The sequence below is a fragment of the Octopus bimaculoides genome, chromosome 8, assembly GCF_001194135.2.
Source record: "Octopus bimaculoides isolate UCB-OBI-ISO-001 chromosome 8, ASM119413v2, whole genome shotgun sequence".
Lineage (NCBI taxonomy): Eukaryota > Metazoa > Mollusca > Cephalopoda > Octopoda > Octopodidae > Octopus > Octopus bimaculoides.
This window is the reverse complement of record NC_068988.1, coordinates 49,125,844-49,133,031: the sequence shown is the minus strand read 5'-3', so window position 1 is coordinate 49,133,031 and position 7,188 is coordinate 49,125,844. Positions and strand designations below refer to the sequence as shown.

Sequence of the window (7,188 nt, the reverse complement as noted above, 5' to 3'; positions counted from 1 at the left end):
TGACTGAACACTATTCAATTTTTTTTCTCAGTGTTTTTCTCCTTATTAGTTTGTGGTTGATCTTTTCGTCTTCTCTTGTATAGGAAGAAATTCACTTTTGTTGATATAGAGTTAAGAAATGAATTTTCAAGATGGTTACGTGGTGAACATTTATGGGCTGAAAAATGTTGATTTTTGTACCGTAAGTTTAAGAGAGAAAACTATAAAATGTTTAATGCAACAAGGTTAAAAATAAGGCAAAAGAAAAATGATCATGAAATAGTAGCTTTACAGTAAATATAAGAAACAGAAGAAAATAATGGCGATAAAAAAAAATAAATTTTAGCCAAAGGAAGAAAATAAAGGGAAAATGGCGACAGAAGTAAAATTGGGGAGATAATGTAGAAAATAATAATCTTTAAAAGTAAAACTAATATTTCTTGGCGTAATACAATTATAGATTTTAGTGTTTACAGAAATCATTTTTTTCCTGCGCTGTGGTTTCCTGTGTGCCAATTACATAGGAAACCAACTAAGAAAACAAGATGGAAACAACACGAAATTCATGAAACTGTCCTTCAGTTAAACTGGGGCAAACGTGTTAAGTACAAGGTGAAAATTAATGACAAAAAATGGCAGACCCAAAGCACTCGTCGAGGAGATACATACGTACATACATACATACATACATACATACATACATATACATCCACACACACACACACACACACACACACACACACACACACAGATATATATATATATATATATATGCATATATGTCAACAATGAAAATGATTGCAATAACAATGAGAACAAGTGAAATTGCAATAAGCAGCGACAGAGAGAGAGCAGGAAGAACTTCCTTACCAAATAATCGAATCTCGTGTACAAATTTACATGCTCATCCAACAATTTTATATGTCATAACATGAATTTATATTGGTTTGCTGAACTACCTCGACATTATGCAGCCACATGATGATATAGAACAACTGTGTTAGAGCACTATTTTACTTTGTACATCTATACAGTAGTGACATTAAATCGAATTGATTTGAATTATAATACATGAACAGATACATATAAATATAAATCATATTGGGAAATTCTAATAGGTAATAAATACCATTATTTCTATTGAAAATGGGTGTAAAGAACCGTAAGGAAGTAGTGAAAGAAAGATTAATTCTGATTTTCCTATAACTATGGAATTCTATTGAAAAATAATTAATTATTAGAGTCTGTGATATTTTTAATACCTCTTTTTTTTTTCTTGTAAGTTATTTAGTTATTTTGTCTTTAATAAAATGGCAACCTCCTTCTTGTTTTGGTAAAATAGTCATTTCTGAGTAACCTTTATTTGTGAGTATTAGATTAGTAATTGCTTCGTGTGATACAGACCTGAAAGAGAGGGAGGGAGAGAGAGAGAGAGAGAGAGAGAGAGAGAGAGAGAGAGAGAGAGAGAGAGAGAGAGAGAGAGAGAGAGAGAGAGAGAGAAAGAGAGAGAAAGAAAGAGAGGTAAGAGACATAGGTACAAGGAAGGAATTTCTGTATCCCATATTTTACGCATTCTGATTAGGTGGAATATGTTCCTCTGTGCCTTCCTAACCATTTTTATTCTGAGTTAACATGCTGAATTATAAATCATTTTCTTGTTTGATTTTTAATGAAAATGTCATTATAGCTGTTCAATCAGACAGCACACTTGCAAAGTACAGAAGGCAAATCGAGTCAACGCGGTAGCATTTACATGCTTACTTGACCTGTTAAAAATAGTTGTCAAATTTCTCGCAAATCACAAATCACTGATATCTGCCTTAAAAAATGAAAGGACAAATTGGATAATAGTAGATCATGTAAAATATCTCTTACACCATTGATTAATGCGAAAATATCAAGGGGTTTTTCAGCCGGAGATCTCTGCCACCTGAAATGTTCAACAGTGTTTGTCTTTCTGGAATGCCAGTCATAGCAACAACAAATAACAAATTTCTTGTTCATTTAATATAACACTAATGATTCTGTGGAGTAAGCTGCTAGGGCTGCGGTCGTTATTTGACAAGGTTTTAACGCGGTACAAATGGACTTGCTCGACAACATAGAGAGATTATTAAGAGAGGATGTAGCTTAGATTTTTGAATCGTCTTGGTACCTTACTAGGATATATTATATCGATTTCGGATGGAGAAAGTGCTAAGTCAACTCCAAGTCATTGAACGCACTAGTTTCCTTCTCAATAGTGAACATTTCAAATTTTGGCACAAGTCCAGCAATTTCAGGGGAATTGCATCGACCCTAATTTTTCAGCTGGAATTTATTTTAACGACCTCGAAATGATGAAAGGCAAAATCAACCTGGAGGGAATTTGAACACACAACGTAAAGACGGACGAAATGCCGATAATCATTTTGTCCGGCGTACTAACGATTATGCCTTCTCGCCGTCTTAGTCTCAATAGTGAATATTAGAAGCAGTAGATGATGTTTGCACAGATAAGGTACACTGAGTGGTGAATTTGCATGTTACGAAAGTAAGATGCTCTTTCGATACTTCAACACATGTGGGAGTACTTTCATATGGTAACACACAAATTTAATAATGATAGATTCAGCTTTGCATAAAGAATATGCTGCAGGTCAAGTATTATGCAATACTAGCATGTTATGCCATTTCTCTGAACTTCTATGATTCATGGTGTGTTTCTTAGAAGATTATGATTAGGCATTAGCAAAATTGGGAGAAAAAAACAAGTTTCCAAATGAGAAGTTCACAACTTTGCTGTAAATGACATTTGATGTCAGAGATACTGAATTTATCACTACAGGCAAGCATTTTTATAGTTCCTACAGGCTGAATTATTCCATCCCCTATGCCGTAATAGAGCTAGGTGGTGGAATGCTGAACGCCGAAGCCATTAATGCAATGTAACAGCTGTCGTTATCATCAATCCTGCAAGTCAAGCATAATTATGCACACGATTTTGAAATCTGAGGCACAGTACTTTATTCAACGTTGAAGAGCTCATGTAGACCTGTTTGATCCTGATTTCGAGGAAGATATCTAATTCCTAAACAAAGAATATAAAGACATTTGGACATAATAGAAACATTTCACTTTCGTCACCTCTATAGGATATTGGACATCAATCTAAACCTAGTATAAGAAACAGAAAATTATTAAAACTCACGCAGTGCCGCTTTAAATCTCTTGAAGGAAGTAGAAATGTTTACTGATGGGACATATATACAAAATATTTTTGATCACATCATTTTGTTTGCAAATTTTCATTTATTATTCTTGTCGGAATCGATCTAAAAACGCCACTCCTCACCGTATACTGAGCGCTTTGCAATGATAAAGTAATGAATTACGTTGTTCCTCCAATTTCTCTGAGGCCTTCATTTATCTACAGTTATCTCTATAAGATAATTGTGAGTGCGAGGTGTCTTACACTGCGTCCAAAACAAATTGCAATTAGCAGACCAGTAAATTAACTATTCAAGCTACAAATGCTACGTTAGACAATATGACCAATTCAGCAGTAGTAAAATAATATTTATTATACGTGTCTGTCAGAATCTGTACAGTTCATCAATTACTAGAGTGTCTTGGTAAACTATCTGTTCACTGTGTTCTATACTACCAGAACAGGCTGAGAAGTTTTATCTCTACTCATGTCAGACCCTTGTCATAAATCTCCATCTATTCAATGCTATAAATCAACACAGGACTTAAATGAAATGTTTTTATGTTATGACAAGGGGAGAAGACGTTTTACACTCAAACAAAGCAATAGATGCAAAAAAATAAAAATAAATAAAAATAAATAGAAAATAAAATTCCTATATTTTCTATTATATTTGGTGAGTATTGTAGCGTATTGAAATTTTTTGTTTCCCACACATAATAATATGATAATGAAAATAATAATAATATTAATGGTATTATTACTACTACTACTACTACTACTACTAATAATAATAATGATAATGATAATAATTTGTAAAATTGTTAATTGACTTTACAAGCAAAAAAAGAAATTCAGAAAGCATTACGAGTAAATTATAGTGCTAAAAATCTACAGTAAATTACCTTGAATGCACTTATTAACACAACACTTAAAAAAATGGAGATGCTGAAGTTGGCGGTAGCAATAATAATAGATATGAAAATAATAATAATGATAATAATAATAACAATAATAATAATAATAATAATAATAATAATAATAATAATAATAATAATAATAATAATAATAACAACAAGATTAACTAAAACAACAACAACGGGAACAACAATGATGATATTGTAAAGATGATTTGGAAATACAATAAACTCAAGAAAAAAGAGAGGGAAAATATCTAAAAGCTTCCATAATTTATAATTAATGGGATTCTAGTAGAAGAAAATAAAAGCATTCAGTTGAAAATCATTCTCCACCATCCATCTACTCACCGCATATATAAAAATGCTAAAAAAAAAAAACATTGTATAAAAGCTTTGTACTTTATTCTTGTGGTGCCAATTTGGTATATTTTCTACAAGAAAATAGGAATTCAATACCTGATTTAAGCACAATATGGACGTAGCACTTTTATTCCTCCTCTTTTTATAACCTTTTTTTTTTTCGTAAAAAAAAGAAAAGTAAGACCATTATATAAATATACTATTCAACAATTGATAGAAACATACCCCACCCTATTTCACTACCTAAAATATTGTTCTAGTAAAATAATGAATATTAAAGACAAAATATTTATGGCTATCTCAACACCATCTACCAAACTAAAATAAAACAATGCAAAACAAAAAAACTCAAGCTCTAAGTGGAAAAATTGCAATAAATTATAATAAATGCAGATGCAAAAATTATGTTGCTGTTTTGGTAATTATTATTATTGGTTTGTTGTTGATGTCGTTGGCGTGATTTGCTGTAATATGGTGCAAGATAGTTACAATAAATAAAATGAAGCTAGGGAATATACATACAGTACATACATACATACATACAGGCATGCATGCATATATATAGACACACACACGCACACACACACACGCATATATATATATATATATATATGTGTATACGTATATATAAATGTATATACACACATACGTACGCATATATATATATATATATGCATACACGCACGCTCACACTCACACACACACATATATAGGTATGTATATATACAAGCATTATATAGGTATAAATTCATTGTGGTAATTGCTGTTAGTATTGTTGGTGTTGTTGGTTAGGTAGGAGCTAAATCATGATAGTACAGGAGTAAAATAATTACAATAAATACAATAGGACTAGGGAATATATACACACATTCACACAATATGTATGTATGTATTTATGTATGTATCTCTCTCTCTCTCTCTGTCTCTCTCTCTCTCTATATATATATATATAGAAAGAGAGATAGAGAGATAGAGATAGAGAGAGAGAGACCATATTTTTCGTACGTAGTTTTACGCACAATAGACACACATATATATATATGTATATATATATACACACACATACAAATAATGTATAGAGATATATAAATTTTATTTGTGTGCATAATGTTAAGCACATACACGCACTCACATACAGACACACACTCTCACACAAATACACACAAATATATATTAGTGGATGTAGCATCACGAATCTTTTTTTGCTGTATTTCACATTACCGGTTATTCAAACGTTCGATGTAAGGAAACAGTGAAACAGTGTATAATGACAACTTTCCGTAAACACAGCTAATAAGAACAGTAATCGGATATTTTTCCCAAAATAATAAAAACAACACAACAAAAAAAACACTTAAAGATATTCTTTACATATTCATCTATTTAATGGTCAGAGGCAAATCACGTGATAGATTCATCTATTCATATTCTAAACATGCAATATTTTCACGTCATTATTTAAACAGCTAGATAAAATATTGCGGTTATTTAGTATTGATAAATAATTGAATGTTTTTATTTTCTTTGTATGAACTATTTTGTAGAATAAGGCAAACGCTATATGGTAGGAAATAAAATATATTTGGTAAATGTCATCCAGAAATTCCCAACATTGGTGCATGTATGTATGTATGTATGTATGTACGTATATCAGATTTTTAGGCGTCTGACGGCGGATGACGTAGGAAGTATACTTTTGACGCCACGGCTCTGTCAATATTAAACATATCATATTCACATAAGCAAACTTGCATGTGTGTGTGTGTGTGTGTGTGTGTGTGTGTGTGTGTGTGTGTGTGTGTGGATACACAGATGCATATATATATACATATATATATATATATATACATATACATATATATACACATTCATTTACATACGTGTATACACATACATATATATCTGTATATCTTTATCTATATCTATATATACGCTTATATATATATGCTTACAGCCATATCACGTTGAAAGCACCGGTTCTCGTCCAATCACCGAAGTTAAGCAACATCGAGCCTAGTTAGTACTTAGATGGGTGAATGCTTGGGAAACCTAGGTGCTGTAAGCATTCTGTTAATTTTAAAGGTGGTGCTCCAGCATGGCCGCAGTCAAATGACTGAAACAAATAAAATAATATATATATATATATATATATATATATATATATATATATATATGCATGTATATATATATTTGTGTATATATATATGTATGTATGCATCTTATTTCATATATGGTAATGGACACCTAATATCGGGGACTCATATACAGTCATATACGTGTTAACACACGGCATACACAAACACCCTCACCGAAAAAGTTTAACGCACAGACGCCAGTGTCCTCGCCTCCGTGTGAAAATATATATAAACTTTTGTTTGTGAAGTTGATGACTGGCTTCGTCCCTACTCAGAATTTTTCGCAATATGTGATATTTCAAATGACACAGACATTATTGGAGGTTCTTAAGTGGTTGTACGCAGAAGAAAGTAAAAGTGGAATCGTTTTTTGTTTATTGTCTAAAGTTTGCTCAAGTCATGAGATGGTCAACAAAATATATCGAATGGAATACTAATGTGTGGATGACGGAAGAATTTCTGTTGAGATGCGAGTTAAGTACCGAGGAAGACATGGCATACACTGTATGAAACGTGTGGCCTTGAGCAAAATTTCGAAATAATAATCAATGATAATAATAAATATATAAATAAGTATTTTGCATGAATATGTATATCATCCTTA

At 31.7% G+C, this 7,188-nt stretch overlaps 1 pseudogene; it reads left to right on the top strand.

The window, feature by feature from the left end:
* The first annotated feature begins 6,395 nt into the window (after positions 1–6,395).
* LOC128248638 (5S ribosomal RNA) lies at positions 6,396–6,514 on the top strand (annotated as a pseudogene).
* Positions 6,515–7,188: the final 674 nt, after the last annotated feature.